This window comes from Lepidothrix coronata, unplaced genomic scaffold (genome assembly GCF_001604755.1).
Source record: "Lepidothrix coronata isolate B3197 unplaced genomic scaffold, Lepidothrix_coronata-1.0 Scaffold129, whole genome shotgun sequence".
NCBI classification, from domain to species: domain Eukaryota; kingdom Metazoa; phylum Chordata; class Aves; order Passeriformes; family Pipridae; genus Lepidothrix; species Lepidothrix coronata.
In genome coordinates, this window is record NW_016690309.1 from 2,311,375 (window position 1) to 2,323,825 (window position 12,451).

The window sequence follows — 12,451 nt, forward strand, 5'->3', positions numbered from 1 at the left end:
GTTAAAAATTCGATTATTCAGAGGAAATAGGAACAGAAATGAGCATCTTGGAAAAACTGATTGTTTTTACTGAATGGCAGGAAGTTGCGTGTGCTGGACTGGATGTTTTTTCCACCTTTTTTAAGCTGCCATCAAAGCTCAGGCAAAGCTCTCCATAGAGAGCAGCCCTTAGCCAGAACTTTCCCAGTTGTTGTGATGACATGGATACCTTTACCAGTGACAAAGAGTCTTCTCTGCCTTAATTATTCTCAAATTTTATGCCTATTAAAAGCATGTTCACACCTGACATAATCATGCTGTGAAAGATAAAGTTTTGGAGAGCATGAAACTCGTTAAAAACAGCGATATGAAAAACGAGGAGATAATAAAGAATATTTCAGACAGAAACATGTCTCGTCTTTGAAGGGTTCATTCCCAGTGAAAGTTGGGCAGTGAAACAGTGAAATGGCTTGATTTGAGTGCAGTTAAGTTTCATAATCTCTAATTCTTTGTCATTGGCTGGCTTATATAGTCACTAATGGCATTACATTTCCAATCCAAACATGGTTCAGGATTTAAATTTACGTTTAAAGTTGTAAATAAAGATATATGACACTTGGACTTCCTCAGCAAGAGGGAAACATTTTGGAGAGAATGCTGAAATGTTGTTGCAACAGTCAAGAAACACAAATAAGATTTGTTCTGGGTGAAGCCAAGAGACAGAATTTCCTTACAGAGAAAGTACTCATGCCTGAAAGGACACATGGAATTTCTGAGGACAGCAGAAGAAACAAGAAGCATATTTAAAAATAGATTGTGTTAAAAGTAAAAATAACCGTGGGATACTTATCTAAAATAAGAGAGGAATTTTTTTTTTCCCCCCCCAGAAACTTCCTGTCCTGTTCCTAACAGTCTGAATCAAATGCCCACCAGAGCTGGAGAGGCTGTCAGCTGTTCTTCTAAGAAAAAGATTAAGATAAGCTTTCTCAGGATGTCATATTTTTAGTAGAACTGGAAGTGCATTTTAATATTGTAATTTAATATTTTAATTATTTAATGATGGCATTTTAATGGTTTAATATTTTTAATATTGAGGGAAATGTAAAAATACTAAAATCAAAGTGATTAATGTGGTAAAGTGTGACTCACTCCATCAGTAAATTATTTACGGCATCATAATAGTGTCATCATGCTGGGAGCTTGCATCACTGATGATAGATATAATGAGACCACTAATCTCTTTCAATTCACTACAAGAAAAGCTGAAGTGTTTGAATATACATAAAGTTACTTTACATGTTATAAATTGAAAGAAATAGGACTTTATTAAGCACTGAGGTATATTTCCCCAAGCAGTTTTTCCAGAGTGCATAGATGTATTTATTCAGTGCATGTGGCCTCGAGCCCTGTATATATTTAGACATACATTAAACTGTGTTACTATAAGTCATGAAGTCAAATTACTACACCATGTGTAGTAACCTCAGTGCAGCCAAATTCACAGGAGGAGCAGTAGTGTTGATCCAAAAAGTGCCCTAAGATGACTCTAAAAATTGTGTCAAGTGGTACACTTGGAAAAGGGGCAAAAACCTGAAAGTTAAAAATGTGTTTTTAAAATTCTGATAGTGGTTATCATCTTGATTGGCTTCCAAAGGTGTCTAAGCACTTTTCAGCTAAGTGTAAAAAAAAAAAAAAAAGGATTGGTAAGTCTTGCAAGCAGAAAAGAACATGCAGCAGCTTTTTTTCCAATTAATAATCCTGCCTTTACCTCTTTATCTTCAAAATTATAATTTCATAGCATTTATAAATATGTTTCATAGCAGTTGCTAATTGATTTATGAAGATGTTTAAGTGAAAAACTGGAAAATCATTATCTCAAGTTGTATTAAAATCCAAATCCAGTTGTTAGTATAAAAAAATGTTGTGTGAATCCCTAATTTCTGATCACCCTCCATTCCCTTGGAAGGGAGTTCAAGTTCCATACGAAGAAGACTCCCAAAATAACATGCTGTGACACAAGGGCTGTACCCATATTTGTGTGTGTGTATATATATTACACACATACATACATTTATATTACATACATGTATATAATATATATATAACATATATATATATAAAGTATAGTAAGTATATATAGTAAGTATATATATGGAAACACATCGAAATGTATGTAAATACAGTAATAAATTATATACCATTTATATGCACATATTATAATGTAATATGTATAATTATACGTTATCTATGTATATATAGATATAAGATATCTATATATATCTATATATGTATATAAAATATTTATATAAAACGTGTGAGCAGCGCACTGGCCTAACAAAGTCGATGCTGGTTTAAGTCCTGTCCTCTGCCAAGCTGGAATTCCCTTTCCTGGGAGGATGAACTCAGTCCTAGCAGGGAGAGCTGTGATTTACACTGAATTCCTGTGCTGCTCCTTCGATCTTGGAACAAGTTGGAGCATTATTTGACCATACAAAGAGATGAATGACTGTTTTGATGTTGAGGAAAGTCTTTAAGTGTTCTGGCAGGGAGAATTCCCAGCTTTGACAGTGCTCCAGGCAAAACGGAAGCGTGATTCCGTACAGAAAGGGCTGGATTTACGACTGGATGTGTCCCTTGTCATCTCCTGTATAATGCTGGGTTGTGCAAAGCTTGATCTCGCATTTCATAAGGCAGTGGGAAAAAGTGAAGTGAAATTGTGGTCAGGAGTGAAAGAAAAACCAATAAATTTCCAGGTTTCTCCTCTTAAACGTGAACTGTGGACTTTCAACACGGGAGAGAGAGAAGAACAGGAGATTAGGGGAGGGAGAAATCATGTTCAACCTTACACAGCTTAACCAACCTGACCAAATTTCGCAGCGATTGTTAATTGCAATTAACTCAAATCCATATTTGAAGGACTTTTTTTTTTTTTTTTTACCAGAAGGTAAAATTTATCCCAGCGCTGTGGTCTCACAATCCTACAGAGCTAATCTAAGTTCCCAGTGAACTTAAAGCTCCTTAAGTTAATGAGTCACAGGCTAAGTGAAAGAGTACAGGAAGGCTTGGCGCCGATCCTGATCCTGTGCAGGATCCTTCTTGCATAAGAACCGTGGCCAAGAGGAAAGGGCTCTCAGGACTGTGTTCCAGCCCTGCCCACCGTGCTGTCCTCAAACCGGGCTGTCCCGGGGGACAGCGCCGGAGGCACAGCGGGGCTGAGGAGGGCAGATGGCAGCGAAACAGCGGGAACTAGGAGAGGAGAAGGCGAAGGCTTTGAAGGGACGGCACAAGGTCACCGCGGTGGCTCCTGCTTGGAACTTCAAACAGTCCTGCCTAAAACAAATATCCCCACCACGTCCCGCGGGGCTCCTGCCAGCGGTGTCCTGCACGGACACACCTGGATGTGTCCCTCCCCTCCCCGAGGTGACCCCTGAGGTGGCCGGAGCCCCTCGAGATGACCCCGAGGTGTCCTGCGGGGACACACCTGGATGTGTCCCCTCGAGGAGACCGGAGTCCCTCCATCCCCAGGTGTCCCCACAGTGTCCGATCCCCCATCCCGAGAAGAGACCAGAGTCCCTCCATCCCCAGGTGTCCCCACAGTGTCCGATCCCCCATCCCGAGAAGAGACCAGAGTCCCTCCATCCCCAGGTGTCCCCACAGTGTCCGATCCTCCATCCCGAGGTGTCCCTCCATCCCGAGGTGTCCCCGCAGTGTCCGATCCCCAATCCCGAGGTGTTCCCGCAGTGTCCGATCCCCAATCCCGAATTGTTCCCCCACAGCCGCCCCTCAGCGAACGCGCACCGGCCGCGGGCGCGGGCGCGCGCGCGCCCCGCCCCTTCCAGCCCCGCCCCATCCCCTTTTCTAAGGAAGCGGCGTTGATTGACAGCCGCAGGAAGCCAATGGGCGCCCCGGCGCCGAGGGCGCTCAGCCAATGGGGCGGCGGCGGGGCGGGGCGCGGCGGCGCGGGGCGGGCGGGGGCGGCAGTCGCGGCGGCGGCGCCGAGCGGAGCGGATCGGAGCGGAGCGGGAGCGGGGCCGGAGCGGGGCCGGAGCGCAGCGCTGGGGCCCGGCCGCGTCCGCCGCGCTGTCCCCGTCTGGTCACACCCCCCTACAGCCCGCGACCCCCGCCGGGCACAGCGCACAGGCGGCTCCCGGCGCTGCAGGTGAGGCTGGAGCCTTGTCGAGAGGTGCAGGCCGGGGTTGCGATCCACGGCGGGCGGTGGGTCCGGTCGGGCCGCGCCGGGCCGGGCGAGGAGCCCCGGGGACCTCGCGGCGGGGCCGGCGGAGGGGCCGGCGCTGCCCGTGCGGAGGGCGCGGGGAAGGTGAAGCTCTCCTTGCACGGCGGGCAAGGGCAGGGCTGGGGCCGGCGGGGGATGACGACACTGGCTCGGTTCCTGTAGGAGGGCAGAGCTCGGCGCTCGCCAAAGTTTAGTGACCCCCTCGGACGGCGCTGGCGCTGGGAGGGGGGCGCAGGGAGAGGGGGCGAGGATGGAGCCCCTGCACTCGGGCGGGTGGGTTTTTCCTGCCGGCGGTGAAATCCCTGGGTGGTGAAATCACCCATTGGCAGGTGACGGTGCTGGGCTGGTGGGAGGAGGTGTTTGCAGGGGGGACAGTGATGTTTTAAGCGGCTCACACCCCTCTGAGTGTCCAGCTAAGCCAGGCTTCATGGTCTTGCCGTTGCCGCCTTCTTTCTGGACTTTCCCTTTTTTGGCTCGTGGAAAGAATCTCCTCATCTCCCGAAACTATGTGAGAGACAGACATCCCTTTATGTGCAGCAGGGCTACCTGGTCGGGGAAGGACAGGGTCTGTACAGTGCTGGCTGTGTGGGTCTGTACCAGCTGCCTGGCTGTCCCGGGCTGGACTGACTCAGGAGCTGAGAGATTCACTACTCTGAGAGATTCATCTTTCTGAGCCTTCACCCTTTTGCCCTCTCAGCAAAAGAAGCCAGGAAGATGCAGTGCTGCCCTTTGCAAGCTGAACCTTTGGAAACTAAATGTAACCTTGCAGTTTTGAACCCTCAGTTTACTTATTAAATAGTGAGGATAATTTAAAACCAGTGCACCGCTGCACCTGTTTGCTTAAGTTTGATCCTTTCTACCTGACCCAGACTGGGGTGAAAAATGAGCCTTTGGATGTGTTACTTTGGTTTTCTTCTGTTGTGTTCTACAGCCTCCAAAAGACTTCTTAAAAGGTTGCCATGAGACTGTTTTCTCTTGCTCTTGTGGGGGGAGGATCCCCTTCTGCTAATTGGGATCTAATTCCAGCATTTGTTCAGCACTTTTCTAAAGACAAAACCTTCCCACTGCTTTTAAAAGCTGAAACAATGATAGTGCATTATATATAGTCATAGTGAAGACTGCATTATGTAAACAACTGGGTTTTAGTGCAACAAAAGGATCATTCTCGTGTGTCTGTGACATGAGACTGATATAAAAACACTGCTTTGTTGCTTCCTTGGACAGGGGGGACACACAGGACGTGATGACTTAAAGGTGAGAGGCACCTCAAACAGTTTGCCAGCTGTATTTCAGATGGGCAAAACTCCTTAATTGCTTTCTTCACTATTAAGGTTATTAACACCGAGGGCTACTGTGCTGACTGTTCTATACCTGTACCTGCCTGAAATGATGTTTTGTCAAACTTGCATTTTGCCTTCGAAGGTAATAGTTATATTCTTCCAGTTATGGCTGTAAAAAGTAGTGTGTATGTCTGTTTAGCACAGTGCAGCATCATTTTGGAGGTCTCTGATCATAAGCTACCACAGCTTGGGTATGGTGAGCAGGAGTGCAGCTGCTGTTCTGTGTCCAAGGAAGTAATTTACAGATCTGGGGTCGATTTTTTTTTGGCTCAGGTCTGCATGTTGTGCAGTGCCACAGCAGAATAAACATTAAAAACTGCCCTGGGGTTTGAACTGCAATACCACACATCGAGCAACAATATCGGTGTTGAAAGAAAGCACAAATGATTAAATAGTTTATTAAGGGTTGATAGGCAAAACTGTTTGGGATTTTTTTTTATTGATTTTTTTTCTCTCATTTTAAAGAGGGTGTGCTGCAAGTGGGTGCAGTAATTAATATTGAGCTGACAAATTAGATGGCATTTATGATTGCTAGGCTTGATGTTTGCTTTGTGAGTCTGTGTGGATGGCCTTAAGTGTTCTTTCACTTTTTTTTTTAAACTGTCACAGGGTAATGAGAAAGCTTCTCCATTCCACAAGTCATCTCTGCAAGAAAAGCTTGATTTTACTTTGTGGTATATTAGGTAATATGTGGTAATATATATATATTTCTACTTGTTCTTTTTTATGCCTTTGAAGTACCATCATAGTGATGTGGCTTTCTGACTGTGATCCTTGTGATCTACGAGTGTTTTTAAACAATACCTTCAGAAAACACCCAGATGATATATTTCTTCTAACGGGTAGATGTCTACTTTCTTTTGTTGTGTCAAGGCACTTGAATGTTGGTCTGAAAGTCAGTATTTTGAACCTGTTCTTTGACGTGTTTGGATGATTTAGGGTTAGGCATGAGAAGTTTTGTTCTCGTGGTCTGTCTGTACAACATATGGGTGCTTTCTCCTCCTCTAAAGCTGAGTGAGCCACTTGCTTAAAGATGTCCATCTGTCCATTCTGTGCTTCCCTGGCTGTGCTTAAAATGAGCTGAAGGCTCCCGCAACTTGAAGTGGTACAAGAAATTTCTGAGCATGTTGCAGGAACTGGAAGAGGATAAAATGCTTAGCAGTGCTGCTGCCAGTCAGAAATTGCCTGTGCTTGTATGAATCTGTGGGAGTAACACGAAGTAGCTACAAGGTAATTGAAAAAAAAGGTGAAAAGCTAGTAAAAGTAGCTAACTGAGCTTTCTGTTTCTGAGTTGGTGAATGGTTTTCTCACTGTGGGAGTAGCAGGTCCTGGAAAAAGTGCATCTTCTCATCCAATGAGCCAGAAGAATGGTAGATGCAGATGGAAGGGTTGGTTGGGTTTTTTTTTCTTTAACAGAGTTGTTTAAACATGCATGTAAGCTGATACATTAGTGTCTTTTTGGTTCTTGGAATGTCTGCTTTTTAAAAAAATACCAAGATTTAATGACTTACTTGTTGCCTGGAATGAAGTCTCTAATGCTTGAACTGAAGACCAGTCTGTGAGATTAACAACTTCTTTGTAACACAGGATTTAATTCCAGTTCTGTCTTAATCCCCAGAACTTCAAGAAGTGACATTGTTCCTTTCAACCTAACCCCAGTTACTGATTTTTGGCTTGACTTAATGTAATGATGGATTGTTCCCAGGAGATGAAAAGGAAGAAAGCAGGAAATAACTGTGATGTAACTGTACTGAGAGAAACCCACTTAAGGATTCTGAGTCTGTGGTTGAATAAATGACATATTTAATATGAATGTTACCTGGCTGATTGACCCACTGGGGTTGAGAGGAATAACCTGGAGCTGATGGTAAATTCTGTTGTATTCTGGGATCTACAGTTGTGTCACGAGACTTTAATGTTGTTCCTTTATGTGTTATCCAAGGTGCCTTTTTCTGGGGAAGGGAACAGTCCAGATTTCTCTGATAAGGTTGGTCCTTGGAGTGTGGGTGATTCTGCTGAGCTGGTGTGTGTGGGTAGAGCCCTGTGATCCTTGGTGGACAGGATGTGTCAATATTTGAGAAAGTACCAGCCCTAATTAGTAAATAGGATTAGAAGTGGCCTGGCTGTTGCAACCCTGCACAGTAATGGGTTCTGAAGCAAAAAGAAAATGTCTCTCAGGCTTCAAATAACGTGGTTTGGTTCAACTTTTACAACATGCAAATATTTAAAAGCTGCTCTGGTGTGCAGAAGGTATTGTAAATATTTTGGTAATAATGGAAACCTGTATCTTGCATTGTTTGGCTTTGGGTCAGTGCATGTTGTTAACCCTTTTTTGGACTCTGCTTTGAGTTAAGAATTAATTCCAAGGCATCTCCAGACCAAATATTTTAAACAACCTTCTGTGCCTTTTATCACATACTCTAAGCCAGTGAATGACAAACCAGAGTACAATACAACAGCAAAAATGGTGGGGACAAGAACAGTCTCTCAAATCATGTTATTAAATACTTCTTCCAAATAGTTTTATTGCAACAGAGGCTGCATTTTATGTAATCTCTTGACATAAAACTTATAGATGTGACATAGATGCAGACTGTGAAGTGAAAAGAACATGACAAAGAATATAATAAGCTTGTGTGTTTGTCGTTTTCCTAATTTCTGACTTAACAGGTTAAATAAAGGGTGCAAGGTGAATATGCTTAATGTGTCCTGTAATGTGTAGTACAGATTTCAGTAAATGGTCTGCCATGAGTCATAGGACAAACAGGACATCTCTGTAGTTTGACTTATGGCTCCCATCCTCTGCCTTAATGGAGGCTCTCCTGGCAGACTGACAGATCCCTGGATCCCTGCTGAGTGGAGCAGTGCTGCTTTCTTGTTGGGAGAAATGATAAATCTGTGATAATATTGATAATATGTTAAATTCCTTCGTGTCGAACGCAGTGTTAGGACGTTGTCACTGTATTGGATGTCAAAATTCCACACCAGTGTCAGAGCTGGGAAGTGAAGCATGGAACACCCATCAGTGGGACTAAAGGGTTCCATGATAATGTGACATTTTCCTTCAAGCAGCAGCAGCTGCAGGAGCAGCTGAGAGCTCTGTGCTGTCGGGTGTGTACTGGTGGTCTCTGTGAGATACCAGTTAGAGCCGTTGGAAGATGTTCCAGAATGTCTGGGGAGTGCCAGTGTTCCTTAAAGCGGCTAATATTTCAAATATTATTGCAGAAGTGTCACCACTCCTTTCTTGGCCACTTAGTCCTCTCTACCTACATTATAACCCCACACAAACTCTTCACTCATGGGACACGTGCAGTGAATTTCAGTGGTACTAAACGGGCTGGATTTATGTTCCCAAAGGCAAAAATTTAATCTCTTACTTATGTGCTTGCACATTAACAGTGAAAATACCTCTTTGCCTGTCTTTTCAGGGTCTCAGACTTTGTGTGTTGTCTGTGCACTTGCTTATTCCTTGTGTTAGCAAAACATCTCGTAACTTGTTAAACCAGCTCGGAAGTTTGTTTGTGCGACTTCTACTCACCAGTGATAATCAGGATGTAATAAAGTAAGGAAAATGGAGCGTGTATAAATACAATTTATACATAAACTGTTGCTCATCCTGGCAGCTGAAGTTGTGCTACATGAGCTGCTCAAATACAACTTACTGACTCGAGACTCTACCCTCAAACTCTTTATAGTTGAGCCAATTGAAGATGTGCTTAAATTTATGGTCCTTGATTTTTACCAATTTTAAATGCACGGGTGAATAGATAGTAAGCATCAAATCATCTTAAATTCATAAATTTAAAGGTGAACTTGCTGTTTTTTTCTTGAATTTTTGCTTAAAATATTTTAGCGTGGAAGGACCAGAAAACAGTTGAAAGCGTTTTTAAAGTTGAACAAGTTCCAAGTAGAAAGGAGCCAAAAGTCCTTGTCTTTTAACTTTTAGAATACTCACTTGTACGTATTTCTAAGGTTTAATGCTGATAATTATTCTTATGTAGTGAAATACTGTTTTTATAGAAAAAATTGAGTGTTAAATAATGTCTTGAACCTCCAAGCAGAATGTTTAAATTAATCTGGTAGCACATTGTCATTAAACCAAGTTTTGAAGAAATAGCTTTGAATTCCAGTTCAGTACTTAACTTTCAAAATTTGTGGAAAGAATCAAGCGTGTTTTTAGAATGTTACTATTTTTTTCTTCCCAGGGTAAAATCTGGGTCTACACAAAACCCATGCCAGCTCTCTTATTTCGTACACTGGAAAAGCTACTTATTGTAACCTGTGTGGGTTTGGTTTTTCTTTTTTGTTGTTGTTGTTTTTTCTTTTTTTTTCCCCTTCCTTTCCCCCCCCCCTTTTTTTTTTTAGAATTAGTGGAATTCTAGAAGTCGAATTAACTGGATTCTTCTGTTACTTCTCTAAGCCCGATCTGCTTCCTTGGCTTTTCTCAGTAAAGTACTATTCCACCTGATGGTTTTTTTTTTTTGAAGCAGGTGCTCAGATTGGCCAGCAGAGAACATTTGAGCAGACAGAACACTATTGCAGGACATTTTGTGCTGTTCTTTGTTTAATTGCTCCCTTCACTGGATATCATGAATGTCTTGTCTGTTATTGAGGTGGGACCCAATTTATTATTTATCTTCGTAAACACAAATTTGAGGAGATTAAAAGGTAGTCCATGTAGTTTTAAAGGATCTGCAGGTGAACCTAAAAAAATTATTTGGAATTATATTTGATCTTAAAATTGGTTTGAATTTGGCTGAGAAATCCTTTGTCCAAAGTAGTATAAAAGCAGCTGCTTTGCTTGTAGTGTCCCTGTATCAGAGAGCAACATGTGGGTTTAGTCTGTATCAAATGACTGTATTTTTAGCCCTTGGTTTAGTGGCTATTCCATAATTCCTGGTAGAATGTAAATCCTGTGGGTGGTGTGAGTATCATGAATAAAATCTGCGTGGTGCAAATGTTGGTCATTGTCAAGTCCAGTAACTGATAAACACAGAGAGATAAAGCAAATACCATGCCTTGATTCTGAATTTATTTTGGGTTCTGCAAGACAACCTATAGGTTTCTTTGCTTCAGGCTTTGATCAGGCTGATAAAATAGGATGTATTCTCCAGTTATCTGGGGTTTTTCATTGTGGAGAAACTAAAACTGGAACAGGAGATTCCCCTTTATCCCTCCTCCCCTCTCCTGCCAGAGGCCACATAGGAAGCACCTTTGTTCCTACTTGTTCTTAGGTATTGCAGAGACATTTTGTGTAATTGTAATTAAGGCAAAATGGGGCTAAATTTAGCATGTAATGAATGTGCTGCTGAGCAAAATTACTGGGTTTGCAGTAATCATTTTAGCAGGTTTTATGCTAAAAGGGGTTTCACTGCAAAGCAGGGAAATATGGAAAGAGATGAGCAGGTTTTCATGTTTTCCAACACATCTAAAGGTATTTTCATTGTGCACATTATTTGGGGTTTTTTTGTCCTTCCAGTGTTTGTTTCATAAATATGCATAAAATACTACATTTTTTTTGGTAAATAACGCTGTCCCAATATAATACCTTTTGATATTATTTATCCGAGTTGTGAATGATGTTGGTAGTTCAGTTTTGGAGTTAAAAATCCCATAAAAACAGTATAAATTTTCAGGGATGTGTCAAGTATCTAATTTAGGTGGGATACTCACTGGAATGCAGTTGATTAGGTAGGAAAAAATACCACGAAAAGCTGAAGATTTTATAAATACTCTTCTCAAAATGTGTTTTGAGTTTGCCAAGGGAAAATGTGTCACGGGAACCCTTGGATTTTCTTACTGCAGTGAATAGTTAGAGAACAAAGTTCTGTGATCTCAGAAAGAAAGCTTTAATAAAAATCTTGTGAAACACTCTCTGTCATGCAATAGCAGTTGGCTTGTGCACTGTTCAACCCTGCAAATGGGGAGAAATAAGCCATTTAAGACTCCTGCTATTGTTAAATTGCTTGGTCAGCTCTTGTTGCAATCCTCCAGGAATCTCTGCAGTGCCTTCCAGAATGAATTAAATTGGAGCTGCTTTAGTTATGCAGCTGAAGTGGCTCGTGAGAATTATTGGAATGTGCAAAGGATTTTTAAAATTGAAATTAATTTTAAAATTTAATTTTATTATTTTTAATTTAATTTAATAGATTTTTAAAAATTAAAGTGAAACAAATTTAAATTTAAGATTAAAAGCTTAAGATAAAAAAATATTGCACCTCAGCATTTACATCAGAATCAGGATGCAAGTTTTAAATTTGGAGTACTGTGAAAAATCTCAATTTATGTGTAGTATCTGCCCCCAAAAAAGATGGAATGTAAGTCATGTCTTCCATTTATCCACCATCACCCAATTTCAAGTGCTTCACTGCTTTATGTAGCTGTGAATACTGAAAGAGGTGCTGGAAATGTAACTACATAAGCTTAAAAAGACATTTTTATATCTTATTTCCCAGTTATTTTTCTGGTTTAAATAAAAAAATATCATTTTTGGGTGAAAGACAAGTACAAGTAGGGATTTGACATACGTCAAATGCATCAAATGAAAATGGAATAATTGGAAGTTTTATCTAAAGCTTAAATATTCAAGAAGTTGCCTGCTTGAAAATTCACTTCACAATTTGTTATTGAATTTCTTCTGATGTTTCCTAGAATTTCAGACTTGATACAGAATTCCTGATTATCTGTGTTAAGCTGCTGAAGATTCACTTAGTAACTTGCATCCAGATCCTGAAATCACTGAATATATTCTTGGCTGGCTTTGTCTTGGGCCCCTTGAGCCAAAGTGTTTTGCTAAAAGAACCTTTTCTGTATGATTTTATTCTGATTACTTTGTGTCTGAAATTAGGAGGAGGTCTTCTCCTTTCCTCCTCTCCTTCCCCCCTCTCCTTCCCCCCTC

The 12,451-nt window shown here is 41.7% G+C and overlaps 1 protein-coding gene across 6 annotated transcripts in view; it reads left to right on the forward strand.

The window, feature by feature from the left end:
* Window positions 1-3,981: 3,981 nt before the first annotated feature.
* Window positions 3,982-12,451, forward strand: part of PACSIN2 (protein kinase C and casein kinase substrate in neurons 2) — a 41,784-nt gene continuing 33,314 nt past the window's right edge. The window contains exon 1 of one of the 6 annotated variants that reach the window (XM_017826564.1): window positions 3,982-4,138. The gene's annotated coding sequence lies outside the window, so the exon portion shown is untranslated. Of the gene's footprint in view, window positions 4,139-10,142; window positions 10,167-12,451 lie in introns of those variants that run through there. The other 5 variants (XM_017826562.1, XM_017826566.1, XM_017826565.1 and 2 more) reach the window with 5 other exon arrangements.